A 14665-nucleotide genomic window follows, 5' to 3' on the forward strand; every position below is an offset into this window, starting at 1 on the left:
CTCAAAGGTAAACATCTAAGGGGGACTAATCAAAAATGCTTTAGAATGAGCAAGCATAAGAGCTGCCATATTTTAGTCAATTACCTCTGTTAATAAGTACGACTGACGAGAGTGTGATCTTGAGGGACGTCATCGGCTGGGGTGATTCCTCTGAGCGACATGAGCACACGAATGAACAAATGTAATAGTTACAAGTGAAGACAAAAAGGTTCAAACATTTATCTAAATTATATATTGATATAGTCTTTTTAATGCTTTATGATTGGAGTCAGATAAAATAAAAGATAAATATACTAATATTTTAAACCACCTCATATTCAAATTGGAGTCAGATATGAGTTAAAGTTAAACTGGAACAACATTGTGCACTTGAAAGGCTGAACAAGTAGCCTTCATCCAACAGTGGACACCTTGGTAACGCTTTCTTTTACAACCTGCAAAGTACCGCGTAAGTACAGTGAAATAACTCGGTTAATCAACCGAGAGTTCAGGGTTTAGCAAATGGTAAGTTAAACCAACTTTTTGGAATACCCCCTGAATTAAAGAAGAGGAATTGCGCAGAAGGACTGTCTGATGGAGCCAGAGGAGGAGCCGCAGAATCGAGCTTCCAACCAAACACATGATATAAAATCAACCACACCCCCCCGAACTTCTCAATTGTATCTGCACCATAACAAAGGGGTGGTTTCCCGGACCAAGATTAAATTAAGACAGGAGTAGACCTTAATCTAGAATAGTTAATCATGTTTTAAAAAATGGCTTTCTAAAACACAGAATAATTACACATTACTAACACCTGGACAATGGAGTCCTCAAGTAAAACACACTCGATTAATTTAATACCACCTGTGCAAATCAGGATTAGCTGGATTGAGGTTGCCAATAAAACATGGAATGACCCAAGAAGAGGTTCAAATTGTATGCAACTGAGAAGCAAATGGCAATGGATGTTGAAAAAAGAGTAAGATCAAAGAACTTTTCTGAACATGAGAAAAGTCTTTTAAAGCAAATAGTTTCGAGACATCCTGTTATCGAAGATAAACTGCACACATCAGCTGTTGAATCAAAGAAGAGGAATGCCTGGACATCTATTTGTAATGAATTTAATGAAAATGAACACACATCTACAAGAACAATTCAACAACTTCAGGTAAGAATCATTAGGTTTATTATAGCCTTTGTAAAATCACAGTTGTATTTATAATAGTAATTAAATGCAGGTGTTGTGGAAAAATATCAAAATGAACCTAAAAAAAAACATTGCTGAAGCTCGAAGAAAGAGGTTTAAGACTGGCGGAGGACTTGCAAATTAAGACTGTGATGTGTTGGATGAGTTACTGACCGGAATACTGGAGAATCAGCAACCTTTGGAGAAAATACCAGATGATGACTGTAACGGCTCCTGAATGTTTTCTTCTGATTAAAAGAATCACGCTTCAACTGATGTCTCAAAGTTTAATGTCTTCATGGTTATCATCGTCATCATCATGACATCTTCATGTTAATTTGACAACGCTGAAACAGCGTGACACCCATTGGACACAATATCTTGACATTTACATGATGACACCGTGAAAAAACTGAAACAAATAAAAACAATCACATACAAAACGTCAATATTTTGCCTTTCTTTACAGCAGTTTAACTGAATTTGTTTCTTATCAAACCAGCAATAATATACATAGTCCTAAACTTCACAAATTAGCTGGTGAAACACAAACACACAAACAATAAACAGCATACCTTGTGCATCTTCTAATTGTCATGGTTTATTCTTTATTTAGCCTTTCTTCATTATTATTATTATTATTATTCTCTTCGTGATTGGTTTGTGGTGAAGATTGTTTTATTAATTGCAATTTCTTTTCTTTGAGGCTGGCTCCGCCTTGCACCTGCCGCTAATTCAACTTGTCGCCTTTATAAGCGGAAGCTGAGTGTGTGTCGGGGTGGCTCTTGATTTCCAGCGCGTCTGACCGATCCTCGCGATCTTGTCTCTCTTTGGAGGGTATGACCCGTACTTGCTGAGAATCTCTCCGTATCTTGCCCTGATGAAGAAGGTCTGAACTTCTGTGCGCTGCTTGTGCAGCCGCTGCTGAGGAGCCATGCTGGTGTTGTGCCGTTTCTTTGATCTATGATTTTCTTGTTTTTTATCAATATTTTCTTTATAATATATGTTTTGTTTGTTAGTCAAAGCAATTGCTTTGACTTGGTTATTGTTTGATTAATGATTTATATTTCTGTTGCCACCTTAATTAAATAGGATACGTATTTTCTGGTCTCTAAATAAATAGAGAATTGTAATTCTGGTTTCTGTGTCCTTTTATGTTGCTAACCCCTTCCCTAGACGAGCCTTAAAAAACTGGGGTTCGTAACATAAATGGGAGCTTGTCCTGGATTAAGTAAAATTCTTAAAATTTGTGTTTTTCAGTGACTAGCTTATGTGGTGAGTAAATCATTTACCGACTCCTGCCTGGGTGAGTTAGAGTAAGCCAACAGGCTGTGCTTTGCGCCAGTCTGGCTACGGCTGACTGTTTATTGTTTTGCTTTATTATTTTAGTTTATTATTTTTGGAGGTATTCCGGGGGAGAGAAAAAACTCTTAATCGGTACCCTCTGAAGACTAGCTGAGTTTAGTTAGTTTTCTGGTTAGGTAGGTGTAGGACTGGGCTGTGTGTTTGGTATTTTTAAATTTTTTTTGCTCACAACATATGTTTTGAAGGATGGCAACTTTTGATTTAAATAATTTCATAGATCAACCTAGTGTTGAGGAATTGGAAGTGTGCTGTAAAAACAATTTATTTTTGATCGCTCAACATTTTGAAATTCCTGTTGTTAAAACTCAGCGTAAAGCAGAGATAAAGGCGTGTATAAGTGATTTTCTGATTGACAAATGTATCTTTCCTGTAACAGAGACAGTGGTTACCCAAGCGGCTGAATCATTAGTGGATGCAGAAGGTTCTTCACAAGTGCGGGTTGGTGATTTGACTACACCAGGGGATGTGGTTAATGGGGAGGTATGTCCACCTTTTTCCCTGCCTAAGTTTGAACCAGCTTCTCTTTCTGAGGCATCACCTGAATTTCGTTCAGATTGGCGTTTAAAACTTCGTTTAGCGCGATTACAACTTGAAACACAAGATCGAGCTCAAGCGAGACAAGATGATTTAAAACATCAGATTGAAATGTATCGAATTGATGCAGATATGAAAGTGCGTATGCGAGAGTTAGAATTACAGGCTGCTCAGACTTTATCTAAAACACCTGTGAGATCTATTAACGTAAATGGTGTCGTAGACGTGGCTACTGCCCCAGCTGATGCCAGTATCGCTGTGAATTCTGTTCCATCTGATGAGAAACCTGAGGCGTTAATTCCGTCAAGGTATTTCGATGTAGCAAAGAATATTGCACTAGTTCCATGTTTCCGTGAAAAAGAAGTTGAAGCGTATTTTCAAGCTTTTGAACGAATTGCGACTGCTTTGAAGTGGCCAAACGAGGTATGGGCTTTGATGCTTCAATGCAAATTAACAGGTAAGGCGCAGGAGGTCTGTGCATCACTTTCTGTGGAGGATAGCATTCAGTATGAGGCTATGAAAGCTGCGATTTTGCGGGCATATGAGTTAGTTCCTGAGCATTATAGACAGCGTTTTCGTACTACGAAAAAATCTGCATCTCAAACTTATGTTGAGTTTTCGCGTGAGAAAGGAATACTGTTTGATCGCTGGGTAAAAGCATGTAAAGTTACAGACTTAAATTCTTTGCGAGAGCTTATGTTAATAGAGGAGTTTAAAAATTGCGTTCCTGAACGTACTGCTTTATACTTAAACGAATAGAAGGTCAGCACTGTACAACAAGCAGCTGTATTAGCGGATGAATATGCGTTAATGCACAAAACTGTGTTTAAGCGTACAGGTGAGAATGTGTTGTCCGGACACGAGAATGAGAAAATTCCTGAAAATAAAGTGTGGGCTTCTTCTAGCTTAAAATCTCGAAAAGAATGCAGGTATTGCCATAATTTGGGACACATAATGTCTGAATGCCGTACTTTACAACGAAAACAGGAGCGACAGGAATCAATGCAGCCCCGAGGTTCGGTTTTAGTCAAAACTCTGCCTTTTTCTTCCATTCCCGAACCAGATCCATGTTTCAAACCTTTTGTCTTCGACGGTTTTGTATCACTGAATGAGGGGGACGGTGGTAGGAAATCCGTACGAATTCTTCGTGATAATGGAGGATCTCAATCTTTCATTTTAGCAGACGCTTTAGATTTTTGCGACTCCACTGCGTGTGAGACCAGCACGATTATTCAAGGCATTGAAATGGGGTATGTAACCGTACCATTGCCGTACCACATCGTGTGTGGGTAACATCGGAGTTGGCATCTGGATGTTTTGAAGTGGCAGTGCGTGCATCGTTACCAGTAAAGGAAATTGACTTTATTATGGGCAATGATAGTGCTGGTGGTAAAGTTATGCCGGTTGTGCAGGTGACTAATCTTCCTTCTTATGAAAAGCAACTTGATTTATGCGCTGAAACTTTTCCCGAAGTTTTTCCTAGTGTCGTTACTACTCGAGCACAATTAAAATGTGATCGTTCAGAAAATAAGTGTCTTAACGACTCTATTTTTTCCCAGATTCTGGGAGATGATGTGCTTCCAGAATCTGTGGTTAAAGATCAAACGGCGACGTCGTCTGTTCGTTTTGATCTTGGTATGGATTTGCCTGTTTCTCGAGAAGCTTTGATTGATGCGCAGAAGGGTGATCGAACATTACAAAAATGTCGCACAAATGCTGAGGTTAGTTCGCCATGCCGGCGAAACTGTCATTATGTTTGGAAAGACTCCGTGCTGATGCGAAAGTGGGTTAGTACTTTGAGTGAGCCAGAGAATGAGGACGATTGGGTATATCAAATTGTGGTTCCATCTAAATTTAGACAGTCTGTGTTGAGTTTGGCTCATGACCATCTTTGGTCCGGTCATCTCGGAATTAATAAGACCTACCATCGAGTGCTTAGGCATTTCTTTTGGCCGGGATTAAAATCGGACGTTGCCAACTACTGTAAGTCCTGTCACGTCTGTCAAGTGAGTGGAAAGCCGAATCAGTCTGTGCCACTTGCTCCTCTCTGTCCTATACCTGCTGTAGGTGAGCCATTTGAACGAGTTTTGGTGGACTGTGTCGGTCCTCTTCCTCGTGCAAAATCTGGTTGCCAATATCTAGTAACTGTTATGTGCGCCGCTACTCGATTCCCAGAAGCGATTCCTTTAAGGAATATAACTGCTAAATCTGTCACTAAAGCGTTAACAAAATTCTTCACAACTTTTGGATTGCCAAAAATTGTTCAAACAGACCAGGGTTCAAACTTTCTTTCTCGCGTGTTTAAAAACTCACTAAAAGCATTAGGAGTTTCTCATGTTGTGTCCAGTGCGTATCACCCAGAGTCGCAAGGAGCTTTAGAGCGTTGGCATCAAACGTTAAAATCTGCTCTCCGTAAATTCTGCGTTGAAACTGGAAACGAATGGGACGAAGCTGTTCCTTTTGTTTTATTCGCAATGCGTGAAGCGCGACAAGATTCCCTAGGATTTAGCCCATCTGAGTTGGTGTTCGGTTTTGAAATTCGAGGGCCAATGAAGATGCTAAAGGAGGAATTCCTTGGTAAGTTCTCGTAAGACTAACGTGATCGACTTTGTTTCTCGTACGCGGGATCGCTTACGAAAAGCTTGTGATCTTGCTAGGGAAGCTCTTTCACTCTCTCAACAGAAAATGAAGCGTTTCTATGACCAAAAAACAGTGTTGCGTAATTTTTCGCCAGGTGAGAAAGTGTTGATTTTAATTCCTACCCCTGGGTCTGCTCTGACTGCGCGGTTTTCTGGTCCTTACCTTGTGAAAAGTAAGGTTGGCGAAACGGGCTATATAATCCATACTCCTGATCGGAGGAGAAAGACTCGTTTTTGCCATGTCAATATGATTAAGTCCTATGTCGACCGTGCTGATACTGAGACCGTTAGTGTTTCTGCAGGTGAGTGGAAACCAGCGACTGACATAAAGGAGGGTGTGTCTTTGCTGACTTGCACGTTACCCGAGGATGTGGATGATGGCTTTAGTATGCCGATTGAAGTGTTAAACGGTGGATTAATGAAAAACTCAGAATTGTTACTAACTTTGCCTTCTCAGCTTACTTATCTGTCCCATGATCAGGTGCAGGATATACAAAAGCTTTTGGAGAGTTTTCCAGATTTGTTCAGTGATGTGCCCCGTGGTACCGCTGTCCTGACGCATGACATCGATGTCGGAGATGCATTACCGATTAAGCAACATGCTTATCGCTGTCCAATAAATAAGAGAGAGGTAATGAAAGCCGAAGTTGATTATCTTTTGCGAAATGGTTTTGCTGTGCCAAGTAGTAGTTCGTGGAGCTCTCCATGCGTATTAGTGCCGAAAGCTGATGGATCTTTCCGTTTTTGTACGGATTTTCGAAAAATTAATGCTGTTACTGTGCCTGATGCGTTCCCACTTCCCCGTATTGATGACTGCATCGATAACCTTGGTGCTGCGAAATACATCACGAAATTAGATCTCTTAAAAGGTTATTGGCAGATATCACTATCGGAGCGCGCATCTAATATCTCTGCGTTTGTGACTCCGGACGCATTTCTACAGTATACGCGGATGGCATTCGGTTTGCGAAACGCACCGGCAACTTTTCAGCGTTTAATGTCTATCGTGTTGGGTGATGTTCCAAACTGTAACATCTACTTGGACGATGTAGTAATTCACTCTCTGACTTGGTCTGAACATCTTTCATCTCTCTCTGACGTTTTTCACCGTTTATCTGCTGCTTCCCTCACCTTGAATCTCAAAAAGTGTGAGTTTGCTAAAGCTTCTGTTACCTATCTAGGTAAGCAAGTGGGAAATGGGTTTGTGAAGCCTGTAGATGTAAAAATCTTTGCGGTCTTAGAGTATCCTGTACCTGCTACGAGACGAGAGTTGCGTCGATTTCTGGGTATGGTGGGATTTTACCGCTGTTTTTGTAAAAACTTTTCAAGCGTGGTAGCTCCGTTAACGCGATTGTGCAGTCCAAAGGTTGAGTTTTGTTGGACTGATGATTGCCAACAGGCATTTTTGTCTGCAAAATCCCTTCTTTGCAGTGCTCCTGTTCTCTCCGCTCCTGACGTGTCTCGTGCGTTCCAGCTGGAGGTGGATGCTAGTGCCGTGGGAGCGGGAGCTGTTCTTCTCCAGGAGGGTGCTGACGGAGTGGTGCATCCTGTATCCTATTTTTCTGCTAAGTTTAATCGACATCAGTTAAACTATTCCACCATAGAAAAAGAAACCCTGGCATTACTCTTAGCGTTGAGACATTTTGATGTCTATGTTTCAGGTAGTTCATATCCAGTTATTGTCCATACTGACCATAATCCTCTTGTTTTTCTGAGCAGAATGTACAACCATAATCAGCGCTTGATGCGTTGAGCATTAATGGTACAGCCATACAATCTTGAAATTCGTCATAAAAGAGGAACTGAAAATGTGGTGGCGGATGCACTGTCCCGATTGTATCCTTAATCACCTTGTTGAAACAGTTTATTTTTCCTTGTTTTTCCAATGGGAAAACAAGGATGGGAGAAGTAAAAACTGTTTCTTGCTTCAGGGGGGAGGTGTCACGGTTTATTCTTTATTTAGCCTTTCTTCATTATTATTATTATTATTATTCTCTTCGTGATTGTGTTGTGGTGAAGATTGTTTTATTAATTGCAATTTCTTTTCTTTGAGGCTGGCTCCGCCTTGCACCTGCCGCTAATTCAACTTGTCGCCTTTATAAGCGGAAGCTAAGTGTGTGTCGGGGTGGCTCTTGATTTCCAGCGCGTCTGACCGATCCTCGCGATCTTGTCTCTCTTTGGAGGGTATGACCCGTACTTGCTGAGAATCTCTCTGTATCTTGCCCTGATGAAGAAGGTCCGAACTTCTCTGCGCGTCTTGTGCAGCCGCTGCTGAGGAGCCATGCTGGTGTTGTGCCGTTTCTTTGATCTATGATTTTCTTGTTTTTTATCAATATTTTCTTTATAATATATGTTTTGTTTGTTAGTCAAAGCAATTGCTTTGACTTGGTTATTGTTTGATTAATGATTTATATTTCTGTTGCCACCTTAATTAAATAGGATACGTATTTTCTGGTCTCTAAATAAATAGAGAATTGTAATTCTGGTTTCTGTGTCCTTTTATGTTGCTAACCCCTTCCCTAGACGAGCCTTAAAAAACTGGGGTTCGTAACACTAATCAAAGTCCAGGAGTCATTAAGATGTTTTCAGTTTGTTCTTCTTTTATATAAAACCATACGAAGTTCCTTTCTTCTCTACAAAAGCATATCGCTGCTCGTGTTAACTGCTCGTGTTAACTGCTCATATTAACTTCCCGTTTTTCCTGATAATCACACGGTTAACAAGATCACGTGACAGTAAACTAAACCAGTGGTTCCCAACCTTTTTCTTTGGAGCCCCCCCCATGAACATATACAAACATTGGAGCCCCCCCACCATACAAATACACTTGCACGCACATACATATGTACTGTGTATATATATATATATATATATATATATATATATATATATATATATATATATATATATATATATATATATATGCATGTGTGTGTTTGTGTAATATTAATATATGGTAATATGTATAGAAAATATTAATTAATCAGTTTTAACTTGTCTTGGCCTTCAATAAAACCAAAATTTAGGTAGGCTTTGTCATACTGTCTAATCTTTTTCTTCGCCTCTGAAGAATCCCTGCATTTACGTTTGTCTGCCATTTTTGTTTTGATTTTGCCTTTACGACACGTTGGCAAGCAGATTGCGCGAGTGAGCAAAATTTAAATAATTATTTAAAGTTATTTATTTTAATTATTTTCACTATTATGTTGGAATTTTAAGCATGCGTTTAGATTTTTATTTATTTTTTTGGTACTTAAAAATACATATATAATAGTAGGGCTGCTCGATTTTGGGAAAAATCATAATCACGATTATTTTGGTCATAATTGTAATCACGATTATTCAAAACCATTGTCAGTTAAAGTCAAAATTATTAGCGCTCCTGATATTTTTTTTTTAAATAAATATTTCCCAAATTATGTTTAACAGAGCAAGGAATTTGAACAGTATTTCCTATAATATTTTTTCTTCTATTTGTTTTATTTTAGCTAGAATAAAGAAAGGTTTAAATATTTTGAAACCAATTTAAGGTCAATATTATTAGCCCCCTTAAGCAATATATATTTTTGATTGTCTGCAGAATAAACTACCGTTATAATGACTTGCCTTATTACCCTAATTAAGCCTTTGAACTGCACTTTAATCTGAATGCTTGTATTTTGAAAAATATCTAGTAAAATATTATGTGCTGTCATTATAGCAAAGACAAAAAGAAATCAGTAATTAGAAATGAGATATCAAAACTATTATGTTCAGAAATAAGTTAATAAAATGTTCTTTCCATAAAACAGAAATTGGACAGGAAAAGGTTTGCTAATATTCAAGAGGGCTAATAATTCTGACTTCAACTGTATACATACAGTTATTTCCCACCCTGCAAAGGAAAGAGAAATAAATACAATAGAATAAAAATATAAAACAAACTGTGTTTTAAGCATCTTCACTGTAAGAAAAACACTTTAGCTACAGCAGTCCTTCAGTCAAGAGCAGCGAGGGTTTTCTCGTTGTGTTTGTTTAATAATGATAAAAACAGGCGGCAGAAGGATTATAGCGCACTGTCTCTTTAATAGTTTCTCTTTCACGTCTTTTGATCCTCAACTCGTTTGTTTATTACACAAATGAGGGTTAATGTACATAATCACTGAACACCGCGTTTTGACACCTATTTGACCATTAAAGCGCTCACGTTAAGATGACTTTAGATGTCTGCGCTCCTCTGCTCGTCTCAGTGTGTGAATGAGAGTGAATGCTGACCGGCCGCATGCTTCTGACTGCGTGATCGTGCTGCACACACACACACACACACATAAGCTCTTTCGCGCTTTTAAGAGCCATTTAAGAGCGTGTACAACTGGAACACGGCAAAATATGATGCAATAATCATTTATCTCGATTAATACATTTTTATAATCGTTTGAAACCGAAATCTAAATCGGATATTCGATTAATTGCAAAGCCCTTTATAATAGTGGAGCATTTTTATGCCTTTTTCTACCTCAATACTTATCCTCTCCCGCGCCCCCCCTGTGAACTCTGGCGCCCCCCTTAGGGGGGCGCGGACCCCAGGTTGGGAACCACTGAACTAAACTACCTCTGTATCACCTGTAGGTGTCACCTTTATCCAATTTTGAATACAATAATTTTCCAACAGCATTAATAACTTATGAAATGATTTATAAACAAAATATCTTTCCACAAAAACAACAGAACATTTAAAGAAAAAAATAAAACCCTTTACAATGACAGCTACACTGCCACCAAAATTACAAAGATTTGTTTTGATTAAAATGAAATAAATCTTACAATTTTCCTATAAGCTGTCATTTAGTCCTTTAAACCTCGCTTTTTCAACTCTGACTTTAGATGTTAAGACACTTAGTTTTCCTTGTTCCTTGTTTAAGAATTGTTCTCAACTATTACTACCAGTTTTTGAACTGGACACTCAAGGAAAGATGTTTGACTTAAGCGCTCACCTTTCTTTCCTAAATTACTTTGACCCATTTGGAGTTTAACTGTTCGCACTAAACCATCATCACTTGCGATAGTTTCAACTACCCTAGCCAACCTCCATTCATTTCTGGGTCCATTGTCCTCTTTGACGATTACTACATCACCAACTTGAACATTTCTTCTAGGCTTATGCCACTGCTGTCTGAGACTTATGTTGACTAGGTATTCTTTGCGCCATCTGCTCCAGAATTGTTCTGACAAGTACTGCACTCTTCGCCACCTCTTTAAAGCATACAAATCCTCACGAACAAATTTGCCAGGAGGAGGAAGAGGCTCTGAAGTTTTCAATGTGAGCAGATGATTTGGCGTCAAAGGCTCAACACTCTTTGGATCATTTATTGTGTTGGTGGTAAGGGGACGACTGTTCACTATGAGCATGGCTTCATAGAAAAATGTCCTTAACGAAGTGTCGTCTAGTCTTCCTTTGGCTTGTGCTAAAGTAGCATTCATTACACTCCTAATGGTCCTTATTTGGCGTTCCCACACGCCTCCTCTGTGGCTTGCTTCAGGAACATTCATAAGGAATTCACACTCTTTACTTGCAAGATAGTTAGAGATCTTCTCCTGGTTTAAATCCTTCAAACCTTTCTCCAACTCATTCTTTGCCCCTACAAAATTCGTACCCTGGTCGGATCTGATCTGTCTCACAGTTCCTCTGATTGCTATGAAACATCTTAAAGCATTCAGGAATGCATCAGTAGTGAGATCCTCTAACATCTCTATATGTACAGCTCTGGAGCTCAAGCATGTGAACAACAGACCATACCTTTTGAATTCTTTGCGACCTTGCTTTGTATAGAAGGGGCCGAAACAATCAATTCCAGAGTATAAGAATGGTGGTGATGGTTCTACTCTGTCAGCTGGAAGGTCAGCCATGCGTTGCTCCTCAGCTGGTCTGCGTAGCTTCATGCATGTAGTACAGTTGTGGATGTACCTGGCGACTACTTTGCTTCCACTAATTATCCAATAGCCACTGGCTCGAAGCTCATTCAGTGTTTGACCTCGACCTTGATGTTGAGTTTTCTTGTGACAATGGTCAAGTATCAATTGTGTGACAACGCCTTCCTTAGGAAGAATGATTGGATGTTTCCAATTGATTGCTGCTTCAGATTTTCTTAGCCGTCCTCCAACACTGAGTATGCCATTTTGTATGATAGGATCAAGATGGTATAGCCTATTACTCTTCGGTAACTCAGCTGGGTTTTGACCAAGCAATTTTAATTCTTCTTCAAAGGCTTCCCTTTGTGCTGCCTTGATGAGCGCCAAAGCTGCCTTTTCTCTCTTCTGTACTTATAAACACTGCCTTATTTTTGTTACTCAGTCTTTTAATCCTAGCAATAGAATTGAGAGCTGTATTCCAATCTGAAAATCTTGACAGTCTTTCTAGAAAACTACCTCTTACGCAGGTGTCTGTTCTTAAGACCTTTACCTCAGGGTCGCCCACAAGAAGATCTGGAGATCTTTCATCTGCAACAATCTCTCTCTCCCACAAGAAAGTAGGGCCCTTCAGCCAACTTGATTTTATCATATCTGCCACCTTGAGTCCCCGTGATGCACAGTCTGCAGGATTCTGGCTGGTTTCCACATAGAACCATTGTTTTGGATCTGTAGAATTTCTTATCTTCTGGACACGATTGGCTACAAAAACGTGAAAGTGCCGGGCTTCATTCTTAATATAGCCTAGAACTACCTGCGAATCGGTCCAGAAAAACTCCTGATCTATCTTCAAACTCAGCTCTTTTTTGAGAACAAGACTTACTGCAACAGAGACTGTAGCTGCAGTCAACTCAAGGCGTGGTATACTAAACACCTTAGTAGGGGCTACCCTGGCCTTGCCTACTATCAGTGCACAATGCACTTGTTCTTCAGCGACAGCTCTGATGTATGAACATTGTCCATAGCCCTCACTGCTGGCATCCGAAAAATGATGCAGTTCTAATCTCTGTATACTGCCAATGTTCTCAGGAATGAGGCATCTGGGTATTTGAATCCCTTGAAGGTTTTCCAAGTCATGCAGCCATGCATCCCACTTTGGCTTCAAATCTGTAGGAAGAGGGTCATCCCATCCTACTCCTTGTTTGCACATCTCTTGGAGCACCTTTTTCCCATTTAAGATATAGGGCGCAAGAAACCCTAATGGGTCATACACACTCGCTATGATTGATAGAATTCCTCGACGGGTGGCACGTCTTTCAGAAAGGTCAACTTTAAACATGAAAGCATCAGTTTCTATGTCCCATTTTACTCCAAGAACACTCTGCATTGGAAGTTCATTGTAGTTCAAGTCTACGTCCTTAACTTGACAGGCACGCTCACTCTCTGAGATTGAACTCAAGACTTCTCTGCTATTTGACACAAACTTGTGCAAACGCAGTTTTCCTTTAGCTAGGATTTCTTGCGCTTCCTTGACAAGTTTGTTAGCCTGCTCAACTGAACTGACACTGACCAGTCCGTCATCAACGTAGAAATTTTGGTGAATAAAGCTTGCACCCAGTGGATAGTCCTTTTCATATTTGTGGGCAAGATATTTCATGCCGTAATTGGCACAGCCTGGAGAGGATGCTGCGCCAAAAATATGCACTCGCATGCAATATTCCTTGGGTTCCTTTTCGATGTTCCCATTTTCCCACCACAGGAATCTCAGAAAGTCCCGATCTTCTGGACTAACATGAAAGCGATGGAACATCTTCTCCACATCGCAGACAATTGCAATGTGACGCTCTCGAAATCTACAAAGGACTCCAATCAGGGTATTCAATAAATCCGGCCCAGTTAGTAAGTGGTTATTTAGAGAAGTGCCTTCAAATTTGGCTGAGCAGTCGAATACTACTCTTATTTTTTCAGGCTTTCTGGGATGGTACACCCCATGGTGTGGAATGTACCAAGCGTTGCCTTCTTTTGGTACGCTATCTGCTTCTTCAGCATCATTGTCTCTAAAAACACTCTACATGAATTTTACATAGTCTTCTCTGTATTTAGGATTTCTCTCCAATTTTCTTTTCAGATGCTTTAAACGAACTGTGGTGAGATGCTTATTATTCGGTAATTGAGGGCGCTCTCTGGCAGTTAAGGGAAACTAGGCTGTTCGTGGAAATTTTTCCATTCAAATAAGTTGCCAGATGACGCATAGTTGGTGCGAGGGATCGTACTCAAAACTTGGACGCCACGAACCACTTAAGTGAATGACTACTTGTCACTTTTACTAAAACGGAGGTAAGGCGGCCAAATCGGCCCTAGGCTCCGAACGGACACCTTTGGGGGTGCCCAAGCACTGCGTGGGTCACTCCCGAACCCCCCCCCCATCCCCTCAAGTGCCTAGTTGTCCCCCTGACCACTTTTTTGTCCACAAAGTGCCTAAATGTCCCCCTGAGTTCCTATCGACGACTCCTCACCCTCTTCATCGCCCGCAGACAGCCTATTGATCCCCCTGACCAACTATTCACCACCCTCCTCTTCCTCACTGTCCGCTGAGAGCCTATTGATCCCCCTGACTGCCTATTCTTCACCCTCCTCCTCCTCACTGCCCGCAGAGTGCCTATTGATCCCCCTGACTGCCTATTCTTCACCCTCCTCCTCCTCACTGTCCGCTGAGAGCCTATTGATCCCCCTGACTGCCTATTCTTCACCTTCATCATCCTCATTGTCAGCAGAGTGCCTATTGGTCCCCCTGACTGCCCATTGTCCAAAAAGTGCCCATTGATCCCCCTGACTGCCTATTTTGCAAAAACTGACCTTTGACCCCCAAAATGCCCGCCCATACCCCGACTGCCTGTTTTTTACCCTCTTCTCCCTCATTGTCCGTAGAGTGCCTTTAATGACCCCAGACACCTATTTTTCATCATCGTGCACAAAGTGACCGTCGTGCCCGGGAACCGCCTGGACATGCCCGCCAGGTGCCCTCTGTGCTAACGAGCACTCGTTTTGAGTCACAGGGAAAAAAATTGTTTCC

At 40.6% G+C, this 14665-nt stretch overlaps 1 protein-coding gene and 1 long non-coding RNA gene across 2 annotated transcripts in view; both read right to left on the minus strand.

Annotated features, from left to right (window-relative positions):
- Positions 1-14665, minus strand: part of LOC147837035 (uncharacterized) — a 200652-nt gene that overhangs the window by 158847 nt on the left and 27140 nt on the right. The gene's annotated exons all lie outside the window — the stretch shown is intronic.
- On the minus strand, positions 1442-12822 carry LOC147837040 (uncharacterized). Its single transcript, XR_015941931.1, has 3 exons — positions 10285-12822; positions 8261-8446; positions 1442-1755 (listed from the first exon to the last, which is right to left on the minus strand). It is a non-coding gene; the product is annotated as an uncharacterized LOC147837040 (long non-coding RNA).

Source organism: Danio rerio, chromosome 2 (genome assembly GCF_052040795.2).
Source record: "Danio rerio strain M-AB ecotype USA chromosome 2, GRCz13ab, whole genome shotgun sequence".
In the NCBI taxonomy this organism is placed as follows: Eukaryota; Metazoa; Chordata; class Actinopteri; order Cypriniformes; family Danionidae; genus Danio; species Danio rerio.